Below are 12,165 nucleotides of genomic sequence, written 5' to 3' on the forward strand. Positions count from 1 at the left end.
TAAGCTTTCTCAACAATATATAATTGCAAATCAAATCCAACAATGTATGAAAAGAATTATATATCACAGCTAAGTGGGATTTATCTCATGAATGCAAGGCTGGTTCAACATTTAAAAATCAATTAATGTAATCTACCACATACAGACTAAAAAAGAAAAAAAATTACATACTCATATCAATAGATGGACAAAATCCAACACATATTCATGATTTTTTTTTAAAAAACTTCTTATCAAAATAAGAATAAAGGGGATATCCTCAACTTGATCAAGAATATCTACAAAAATCTATAGCTAACATCTTCCTTAAGTGAATAACTAGAGTCTTTCCTGTGAAAATCAGGAACAAAGCAAGAATGTCCCCTGTCACCACTTCTTTTCAACATCATGCTGGAAGTCTTAGCTAATGTAATAAAACAAGAAAATGATATAAAAGGTATAAAAATCGGGAAAGAAAAAAATAAGCTGTTTCTATTCACAGATGACATGATTGTCTCTGCAGGAAACCCAAAAGAATCATCATCATCCACAACAACAACAAATGCCTCCTAGAACTAAAAGATGGTTATAGTAAAGTTACTGATCTATGGCAAGAAGGGCAAATTTCTGGAACATACGCTCCAAAATCACTAGTCCTGTATTCATGACAGACATCACTAACCATTCCTGAACTCTTTCCCAATGAACCCAGGCATAGCCTCAGGATCCTTCTCAGCCCATCAGAAGGGCATTACTAGTTGATCAGAGTTGCCAGTGGAATCCCTTTAGGCATCTCTGCTTTATAGATTTATTCCATTTCCAAACCAGGATCAGCCACGTTGAATCTGCCTCCTCTATTCCTGCCTCCGTCTCCATGACATGAAAAGCCTGACATGTTCATAGGAGAGTTCTCTGACAGACTCTGAACAGATTCTGTGGCAGCTGTTCAGGTGGTAGGACAATGCCGTACCCTCATATTGCACTTGTAGTGTTTAGGTCTCAAGGACTTTCTGCAAACATTAAGTCATTTATTTGAAAAGTCTGGGGCAATGAGGAGTAATGAGATAATGTTGATGAAACACTCAGTATTCCCAAGATGAAAGACTGCAGGTGACTCAGGGAAAAGGCATTTTTAGAGGCCACTGAAAACTCTCACAGGTGTTGGTTGGCTGCCTTTTTCGCTTTGCTGTGACTATCATTTAAGGCCAGGAGACAAGGCCATGATGCCATTCTTTAGAGAAGGCTTGCTGATGTGGGAGGGGTGGCGGTGAGGATGGCTTGGTAGGACTCTGTCCAGCATTTGTCACTTTCTAGTTTTGTTATCAGAAGCAAGTCTTTTAATGTCTCCCAGCTTCTCTCCCCTCCTATGTCCGGGGGGAACGATAATGTCTGGCTCAGATAATGTGTGTGAGAACAGACACTTGATGGCAGCTGTTCTGAGGTGCTGGGACCAGCTTGGGCGGATTGTAGAGGGCCACATATGCAGTATACCTGCACTTTAGTAAGAGGAAACGAAGAAGATAGAGCTGATTAAGAATCTAGAGAGGAGCCTTCCTTTGGTTCACATGAGAATTAGGACTTACATCTTTTAAAAATTCCCCTTGTTGATCTATACTGAAAAACATAGACCCACACTGAGTCCAGTCTGGTCCTAGAAGTCAGGTTATGTCCATTCAGACTGTTGATCTCTCTGTGCAAAACATACTGAGTGGTTACTTCACACCGAGCTGAATAATGGGGATGAAAAAGAAAGCTTAAATTTCCTCTAGGTGAGAGAGGAATTCCTTGCTACAAAATACAGGTAACATATTCACCGATTCTAAGGTGCACACTTTTGTCACACTGTAACATACCTGAGATTGGAGCACATCATACAACTGAACACATATCACGGTTTTTATGATAGCATTTCTTTCCTTTCTTCACAGAATAAATGGAACACCTTGTAGCTGATGACATCTTAGATCAGTGACATACAGCAATAATTGTCTCTCGGGCCGTGTGAGGGTTCAAGGGAGTAACCTGGGGGAAAGGCACCCGTATTTTTTATTTACCACTACATAACAGATTACTCTAAAACTTAGCAGCTTAAAGCAATAGACTTTTTTTTTTCTTTTTTCCCCTCCTCATAGTTTCTGCAGCCAAGAATCCAGTAACAGTTTAACTCAGGTTCTAGATCAGGGTTGCTCATGAGGCTGCAGGGCGAACTGGGTCCACCACCGTTTGAGGCCTGATTGGGTAGAGAGGATCCACTTCCAAGATCACTCATGGGGCTCATGAGGCTGTTGGCTGGAGCCAACCATGTAACCCTCTCTATTGAGCTGCTTATGACAAGGTATCGGGCTGATCCTAGAGTTGGTGATGTGTGTGTGTGTGCGCATGTGCACGTGTGCATGCATGTGTGAGGGTACATGTGTAAGATAGAAAGAGGAATGGCCCAAGCTGGAAAGATGGAAGCTGCCAACGTTTATACCTAATCTTGGAAGTTACATACTGCCTCATCTGCCGTATTTTATTGGTCACACAGACCAACACTGGTACAAGCTAGGAGGGCAAGGACCAACGGGTGCCATCTTGGAAATGGACTACCATAGCACCCAACGCATTGAGTGATGAAAAGAAATTCAGAAATAAGTGTTAGTTTTTCTCCCAGGGTAGCACTTTTCTTTTTGCTGCATATAAATTCTGTTGGAAGAGATTGAGTCTTCTTTTAGGTTTATATCACCACCAAACTCTTATTTTCAGTTTGTACAGCAGTCTAGCTGGAGCAGGAAATGGCAATGAGTGTGAAAGGATGCTGAAGAGAAGATTCTGTGTTTGACTACTTGGTATGGCTGGGGATGGAGAGCTTTCCTTCTGGCTTCTGTGCAAAATGGAGAATCTTAGGATTTTACTAATCTCTCTTTTGAAAGAAGTGCATCTAAACTCTAGAGACCAGTTACCCAAGAGAACCCAGCCACCTTTAGGCCTTCTGACCTTTATAGAGCAGAGTGGTTTGGCATCAGATGATGGTCTAAATACAAGAGTTCACAGGATTTTAGACGTAGGCTCTTTTTGGGGGGCACAAAGAAACTGGCTAAGCAAATCATCATCCACCAGCATAGTAAAAAGAACAAACAGATGATTGTAAAATTCTGGGGCCATCAAATCCTGATTTCAAAAGTATTATGGGAAATAAGAAGCTTGGTTACTCAAAGCTGAATTTAGAGCAGCCTTGTAGTTTTTAGGGTATAGATCCTTTACCTCTTTGGTCAGGTTTTTTCTAGGTATCTTATGCTTTTGGGTGCAATTGTAAATGGGATTGACTTAATTTCTCTTTCTTCAGTCTCTTGTTAGTGTAGGAAATGCCACTGATTTCTGGGCATTGATTTTTATCCTGCCACACTGCCGAATTGCTGTATGAGTTCTAGCAATCTTGGGGTGGAGTCTTTTGGGTTTTCTATGTACAGTATCATGTCATCTGCAAAGAGGGAGAGTTTGACTTCTTCTTTGACAATTTGAATGCCTTTTATTTCTTTTTGTTGCCTGATTGCTGAGGCTAGGACTTCTAGTACTATGTTGAATAGTAGTGGTGAATACTTGTGAAAGAAATTGAGGAAGACAAAACGAGATGGAAAAATATTCCATGCTCATGGAATGGAAGAATTAATATTGTGAAAATGTCAATGCTACCCAGGGCAATTTAAACATTTAATGCAATCCCTATCAAAATACCATGGGCTTTCTTCAGAGAGTTAGAACAAATCATCTTAAGATTTGTGTGGAATCAGAAAAGACCCCGAATAGCCAGGGGAATGTTGAAAAAGAAAACCAGAGCCAGGGGCATCACAATGACAGATTTCAGGTTGTACTACAAAGCTGTGATCATCAATACAGTGTGGTACTGGCACAAAAACAGACACATAGATCAATGGGACAGAGTAGAGAACCCAGAAATGGGACCCCAACCATATGGTCAACTAATATTCAACAAAGCAGGAAAGACTATCCACTGGTAAAAGGACAGTCTCTTCAATAAATGGTGCTGGGAAAATTGGACAGCCACATGCAGAAGAATGAAATCAGACCATTCTCTTACACCAGACACAAAGATAAACTCAAAATGGATGAAAGATCTAAATGTGAGACAAGAATCCATCAAAATCCTAGAGGAGAACCAGGCAACACCTTTTTTGAACTTGGTCACAGGAACTTCTTGCAAGATACATCTATGAAGGCAAGAGAAACAAAAGCAAAAATGAATTACTAGGACTTAAGATAAAAAGCTTCTGCACAGCAAAAGAAACATTCAACAAAACTAAAAGACAACCTACAAAATGGGTGAAGATATTTCCAAATAAGATATCAGATAAAGGGCTAGTATCCAAGATCTATAAAGAAGTTATTAAACTCAACAGCAAAGAAACAAACAATCCAATCATGAAATGGGCAAAAAACTTGAACAGAAATTTTACCAAAGTAGACATAGACATGGCCAACAAGCACATGGGAAGATGCTCCACATTACTGGCCTTCAGGGAAATCAAAATCAAAACCACAATGAGATACCACCTCACACCAGTGAGAATGGTGAAAATTAACAAGATGGGAAACAACAAATGTTGGAGAGGATGTGGAGAAAGGGGAACCCTCTTGCATTGTTGGTGGGAATGTGAACTGGTGCCGCCACTCTGGAAAACTGTGTGGAGGTTCCTCAAAGATTTAAAAATAGAGCTACCCTACGGCCCAGCAATTGCACTTCTGGGGATTTACCCCAAAGATACAGATGCAGTGAAATGATGGGACACCTGCACCCCAGTGTTTATAGCAGCAATATCCACAATAGCCAAACTGTGGAAGGAGCCTCGATGTCCATCGACAGATGAATGGATAAAGAAGATGTGGTCTATGGAATATTCCTCAGCCATTAGAAACGACAAATACCCACCATTTGCTTCGACGTGGATGGAACTGGAGGGTATTATGCTAAGTGAAGTAAGTCAATCAGAGAAGGACAAACATTATATGGTCTCATTCATTTGGGAACTATAAAAAATAGTGAAAGGGAATAAAGGGGAAAAGAGAGAAAATGAGTGGGAAATATCAGAGAGGGAGACAGAACATGAGAGACTCCTAACACTGGGAAGCAAACAAGGGGTAGTGGAGGGGGAGGTAGGCAGGGGGATGGGATGACTGGGTGATGGGCACTGAGGGGGACACTTGATGGGATGAGCACTGGGTGATATGCTATATGTTGGCAAATTGAACTCCAATGAGAAAATAAATTTTAAAAAAAATAGAGCAGCCCTGAATATAGCCCCACGTACTCTAAGCCTAGTTCGGAAAGGCTGATGTGGACCTGGTCCAGCATCATTAACATCACTTGGGAACTGATTTGAAATGCAAATTCTCAGCCCTCATTTCGGATCCACTGAATCAGCTCACATGGGAGTGGAGCCCAGTGAACCATCTGTGTTTTAATAAACCCTCCGGGGGATTCTGATGCTTACTCAAGCTTGAGAACCACTGCCCTGAAAAGTTTGAGAACCACTGCTCATTGTAAAATCCTTTCCTTTGATATACGACTTATCCCAATAGTCACAGCAACATCCCTTCCCCGCCCCGTGTCTTCCAACACCAGCAAGCAATTTTCCAATACTCTTGGTATCCAACAATTCAATTTAATTCTGATACTAATTACTTGGAGTTAGTGTCAGATTCCACATATTTAAGAGTTCAGTTTCATAAATTTGTCCCCATTTCAGACACTAGTCTCATGTCTGGGGCCACCCATACTTCAGGAGCTCTCATAACACCCCCTTTTTAGGCTCAATAATTTGTTAGAATGGCTCATAAGACTCAGGGAAACACTCAGGTCTGCCAGTTTATTATCCGGATATAACTCAGGAAAGCTAGCTGGGAGGAATACCCAGGGCAGAGAATAGAGAGTGGACATAAAACTTGCATGCCCTCTCTGGGTACACATAGCCCTCCCAGTACCTTGATGTTCACCAACCTGGAGACTCATCAAGTTCTGTTGTTCAAGAGTTTTTATAAAGTTTAATCTCCAGCCCCCCTTCTACTTCTTGAAGGTTAGTGAGTGGAGCCAATCTTCTGATCACTTGGTCTTTTTGGTGACCAGCCCCATCCTGCTGCTACATAGAGGCCTCATCCTAAGTCACTTCATTCCCATGAACTCAGGTGTGGTGGAAAGAGGCTCATTAGAAATAACAAAAGACACTCCTATCACTCAGGAAATTTCAAGGGTTTTAGGATCCCTGTGCCTGGAATTAGGGATAAAGACCAAATATGTTTCTTATCATACCACACAGAAAAAAAAAAGAGATCCGGGATCCCTGAGTGGCACAGCGGTTTGGCGCCTGCCTTTGGCCCAGGGCACGATCCTGGAGACCCGGGATCGAATCCCACGTCGGGCTCCCGGTGCATGGAGCCTGCTTCTCCCTCTGCCTGTGTCTCTGCCTCTCTCTCTCACTGTGTGCCTATCATAAATAAATAAAAATAAATAAATAAAGAGATCCAAGAGGGTCAATATGTCAGAAAGAACTTTTTCAGTTAGATGTGACAAAATGCCAATGTGACTCTGATGCCAAGGAGTTCAAGAGACTCCAGGCCTCAAACAGTGTTGTCTACGTACTTTGTTCTTTCACTCTCCCTCTCTCTCCCATTCCTCTACATCCCTAGCTTGTTAGTCTCATTTCTCTTATTGCAGATGAGCTTCCTCCATATGGCAGTGTGTGAGCAGAATACGTTGGGTGAAATAATTCCTTACTTAAATGATTTAGCATCTTAGATTAGTGAACCTAGAGGAATGAGAGCCTGTCTATCCCAATGTCCATAAATAAAATTCCAGGGATGGGCCCTGACTGTCTCGTTTAGGTTACAAGACTAATGTGCTGTGACCCTCAGGTTGGGGTATTTTGACTGTCTGGGAATAGCCCATTTGTTTATACCAGTGGCTAGTTAGGGATGGCCAGGATGGGCTAAACAAACCAAGGCCACATGAAATGCCGGAGGATGGTTCCCCCAGGAAAGAAAAAAGGGATTACCAGTGGCTATGGTTGCTATTATAACCAAACCAAATGAAAGTCTGTCCACCTCCTCTGCAGCAAGCCAATAAGAACTGACACTGAGCTTTTGTATTGAAAAAGGATAGGCTATTTATTAGTGTGGTACCACCCAGAAGAATGAGGAATTAATGCTCAAAAGTCCTGAAATCCCCCATAACTTGCAAGTGAGGGTTTTTAAGGGCAAAATTTGGAGGAGGGGTCCCCTGAGAAAGTGGTTGCTGTTAACCAGAGACCCCGGAGGTCATACTACCAGGGGTATCCTGACAAAGTAGATACCATTGATTAGAGGCTCATGAGGTCCTGCCAGCAGATGTTACTTAATAACTTCTGAAGCTACTTGTCTGGTCCCCTGGAGGTGTATTCCATGAGAAGAGACTTGGAATCTGAAAAGTATCTTTATTCTTTATGTTAGAAATGTCATTAGGTATATCTCGTGATTATATCTTTAGGGTAGTGCTGATTAACTACTTGTAAGCTAGTGGGGTTGCATTCCTATATATTCCTTTGGATGATAAGCAAGCATTTCTATCTCTTGAGCCTAGAAATATGTGTTTCCTGGCTGGTCCAGCCATGCCTGGGGATGATATGACCTGATAAGATGGATGCTGGCTTCACTGTAAGTAGATTTGATGAGAACCCCACATTGGGGTACTTTACACCCAACATGGAGAGAGGGACAGGGGAGGGGCCGAGGGAGAGGGAGAGAATCTCAAGCTGACTTCGGGCTGAGTGCAGAGCCCCATGGGGGCAGGACGATCCCATCACCCTAAGATCATGACCTGAGGTAAGAGTCAGCAGCTTAACAGACTGAGCCACCCAGGCATCCTCTCTTCACTTCTTTAGTGAGGTAAGTGCTAATTATTTTTCCTTATAGGCCAGGATAGAAAATAGCTTTGTAGACTCCTGAGTGCACTTTTCTCTGAAGAAGATACACAGCAATTTAAACCATAGAAGACAAGTAAGAAAAAGATGAGTAGCCTAGATCATCCAGGGAAAGATGATATAGGGAGGCCCTTTATGTTTGGAGGGTTAAGGGGGATGAGGGATGGGTAGTGGAAATAATGCTGCCACCCTACCTCTTGGGGCTCACTGGAGAGAAAGGATGGAGAGAATTCTATAAACAAAGGAACCCATTCTGACTCAGAGCTTCAGAGGCCACAGTTCTGAGAGGCTAAAAGACCTAGGTTGAAAGAGAAGCCACATGGGGCCATTGATAGAGCCAGTTCCTGGTGGGCGACACTGCCCCTGAAGAGCCCTTATGGCCCCTTCAGACCTGGTCATGCTGAGGCCTCCTCACAGCAGAGGCAGCATTTTAAGGTGAACCAACTGGTCTTCAACAGTGACACCATGTGGCTGTGGAAAGTAAAGACAGCACAGGGATAGAAGGATCCAGGGCCAGCCTATGCCCTACAGAACAATGTTCAGAGGGTGCAGGTCAAGAGGAAGACTGATCTTACTATTACTAGGCTGGGTCGGGGCTACAGCGATTTTGTTGAGTACTGGTACTTTTGAGTTTGGGGAGCAGTTCATACTAGTTAAATACATTCTGAAATGATGTATAGACTTTACAGTTCTGAAGATCTAGGACTACGTTTCGCCTTTTGCAGGTTTTGCGGGAACCCTTGAGCATCCCACCCCAGACCACTGAACACAAGCATTGTTTTGTTTCCTCTTTCACTGCATGGTGTGCCAACCTGTGTGGGTTTTTGTTTGTTTGTATTTGTAAAGAAGGAAGAGGGAAGAATGAAAGGACCCAATTTTTGAATTTCAAATGAGTTTACACCGAGGTCATTACATTTTTCTCCAAGATAACTTACAGCTCAAATGTCTACAGTTTTATACGGAACTGTTTTAAGTTTTAAGAATTTACTGGAAAACTTATTATCTACTCGCTATGGACTTCTAGTTGATTAAATGCTCCCTTTTATTTCCAGCTGAATACCATCATATTGGTTTCTCAAAGCATTTATTTAGAAGTGTATTAGGAATAAGAGTGTGTAAAGTAGTCAGATGGATATAATCCACGTGGCTTAGAGTGTCATTCATCCAAACAATAGGTGGTATGTGAGCCTCACTATGCCAGGCATCATTCTGGTCATGGAAGATAGAATGATATAGAACAAAATGTGGCATCTTCCTCAAGAAGGCTCCCTGGCTGCAGAGAATCACACAAGATGCTATGAGAGCAGAGAGGAGGAAGATCTGAGCCAGTCTCATTGGCCAGCACTGATTTTGAGGGGCATAAGGCACAGACAAGTGCCAACAACTAAGTGCAGAACCAGTCCACAAAATTGATAACTTATATGTAGCCAGGGCTGCTCAGAAGTTGTGTGCTGAGTGTTGGAGTCAAGACTACTTGGGTTTGAGTCACAATTCCACCTCTTAGCAGCTGTGTAATATTGGGTATGTCACTAAGCCCCAAGTGCCCCAGCTTCGTTGCCTGTGAAGTGGAGAGAATATCTACCTCAGGAGAGGTTTAAATTAGATAACATTTGCAAAGTGTATTGTTGAGCAGGATTGCTCTATAAGTTGAGATTTATTTTAATAATGATAATAAATAAAAAATCTGTAGACCAATCAGATCATCAGTACATTTTTGTTATGCTCAAATCAAGAATTGACTCTTTTAATAAAGAGTTGATGGTTTAAAAAAAAAAAAAAGAGTTGATGGTTTAGACCAGGTAAGTTTTACCGTATTTCTCTAATTCTCAATCTTGACCTTTGCTGTAGATCAGAATCACCTGGGGAGTTCAGAAAGCTGATGCCCAGACTTCAACCCCAAATTCTGATGCAATTGGTCTGGGGTATGCTTTGGGCTTTAGGATTTTTAATCATGAAATAATGTGCAGCTGAGATTGAAACCCATTGGTCTAACTGAATATGGAGAGTGAGCAGATATGTCCTTGGGTCACAGGCCACCAAGGCCGTTACTGATGACTTTCCCGTTATGTACCTGCATTCTGAGCTAGAAGTTGTTCTGGAAACAACCAGTGGGAGAGAGAAGCATCTCCAGCAAAAGGTGCTAAAAACTGATAGAGGCACCTGTACTTCTAATCCCATGAGACATTTGTTAGTCTTTACAGTACCAGGATGTGTTCCTCAGCCAGCAGCCCTGGGAGGCCCAAAACAGCTGGAGTTAGAAAGACATATTATTCTAGAGACAGCTCCACCAGAGCCCAGCCAAGAAACTATTGGCAGGTCATTCTGTCTGCCCCATCTTGGTTTTGTTATCTGTGTGTGTTCAGAAATATGACAATGTTCTTCCTGTGTGACCCACAGACCTCTTCTTGGCTCAATGCATTATGTGGGCAAAGCACTCTGTAAACCATAAAATACTACATGAATGAAATAAAATACTGCTGTTATTTTGCATAGTTTCTGCTGTCCGGAGCTAAATTTTCAAACAAGTTGTACAAAGTTTTGATGATTGAGACCATTTTCTGTAGCAATTCTGTGTACTGGGTTTCATGAAAGCAATACAGAAATGAACTCTATTTTTTTATCCTATTTAATAATTTATGATAATAAACCTTTTTGAAAAATACCATCTAGGGTGTGGGCCTACAGGGTAAAATGATTTCTTTTTTTGTGGATAAACGATTACTGTAATGAGTTTTTGTTACATGTGGAACCGAATAAAGGAAGCCTAAATCAAAATGGAGTCAAGAAGCCAGAAGATGGAGTTCTCACATCAAGCCATTGGCTGCAGCCCTTGCATTCCCAATAGGACGAAGCTTAGACTTTACAACCCCAGTAGGAAGAAAGGTTTTCTCCTTACCCAGCAACAACCAGGCCAATGGGAGACTGTCACAACTCAGCCAATGAGAAGCCACTATACTTGGAACTCTCAATTTACTCCAATGGACTTTTTATTCGTAATTGCCTCTCCCAACTCCCCTCACTTTCCCCTATAAAAGAGCATTCCTCTCCTTTGTTCTCTGAACTTGCCTCTGGTTTTACCATAGCTTGCTTTTCCTGAAATTCTCTGCTATTCCCATCTCTGCTGGTAAAATAGCTGACAGTTTCATTTTTAAAGTTAACATATGTAAATATAAAGAACCTGGGTTCATGCAAATTTATTGAGGTCCATGCAAAATGCCATCTGATATTTTATTGAACTACCAGAATTCAAATTAAGGGTTCTAATTAATAATGTAAATTAGCAATATAAATTATGAGTTTTCTTGTTTTGATTGGTTTTTGGTTTTTGGTTTTGTTTTTATTTTTAGCAGAATTATTTCCTTTCAGGTTATGGAGAGTTTAGAGAACATTTATGTTTGTTAAAAAACCAAAATTCAACCGCGTACATTTTAAAGATCTTACTAACTTTATTTAGAGATTCATGAATCTGGCAGCATTCAAGCTAGCAAATAAAAAGGAGCCCCAAATAGTTGTAAACTTGAGAGGGTTTAAAGGCCAAAATGAGCAGGAACAAGACAGTATACTGGGCAAAAGTGGGTTGGTTAAAAAAAAAAAAAAAGTGGGTTGGTTATTGCAAGGTTACCTTCCTTATGGCAAGAAGTCTTGGAGCTGGGTCAGGTAACGTGCTGCACAGGCAAGCACTGTTCGGTTGGCCTGGGCTTTCCTTTCCTGGGAGAGCTGAGCATAGAAACTTAATTGAAAGAATTGGTTTGCTGACAAGAGGCTTAGCATGAGTGACTCCAACTGGGGCCCGGTCTGGTTGCATTAACACCTTCCTAAATCTGACTTGGACTGCCTAGCAAGTGTACACTCTTGTGTGTCCTTACAGAGCTGTGTGTGCTTTGTTGTGGGCACCTGGATGCAGATGTGGACCTGGTATGTAGGGACCACTGGAGAAATCTGCAGACTTATCTCTTCATCTCATGCTGCAGAAAAAGGTTATATGAACAAGGCAACTACCCAGGTAAGGAAAGGTTAAACATATGTCAAAAGACAACCTACAGCACACATTCCATCTAGGGTCACATGGCCCACTTTGAATCCCAGCTTCAATTTTTACCAGCTATGTGACTTCAGGCAAGTAATTTAACCTCTCTGTGCCTCGGTTTCCTCTTCCACTAGATGGAGGTCATAGTAGTAACTAAGTCAATAGGTTATCATGAGCATTAAATGAATTAATATTGGTAAAGTGCTAAAA

The 12,165-nt window shown here is 41.6% G+C and overlaps 1 long non-coding RNA gene across 1 annotated transcript; it reads right to left on the reverse strand.

Annotated features, from left to right (window-relative positions):
* Positions 1 to 355: 355 nt before the first annotated feature.
* On the reverse strand, positions 356 to 8,123 carry LOC140613859 (uncharacterized). The gene is made up of 4 exons (XR_012014745.1): positions 7,323 to 8,123; positions 6,284 to 6,458; positions 1,833 to 2,001; positions 356 to 1,706 (listed from the first exon to the last, which is right to left on the reverse strand). It is a non-coding gene; the product is annotated as an uncharacterized lncRNA (long non-coding RNA).
* Positions 8,124 to 12,165: the final 4,042 nt, after the last annotated feature.

This window comes from Canis lupus, chromosome 22 (genome assembly GCF_048164855.1).
Source record: "Canis lupus baileyi chromosome 22, mCanLup2.hap1, whole genome shotgun sequence".
NCBI lineage: Eukaryota > Metazoa > Chordata > Mammalia > Carnivora > Canidae > Canis > Canis lupus.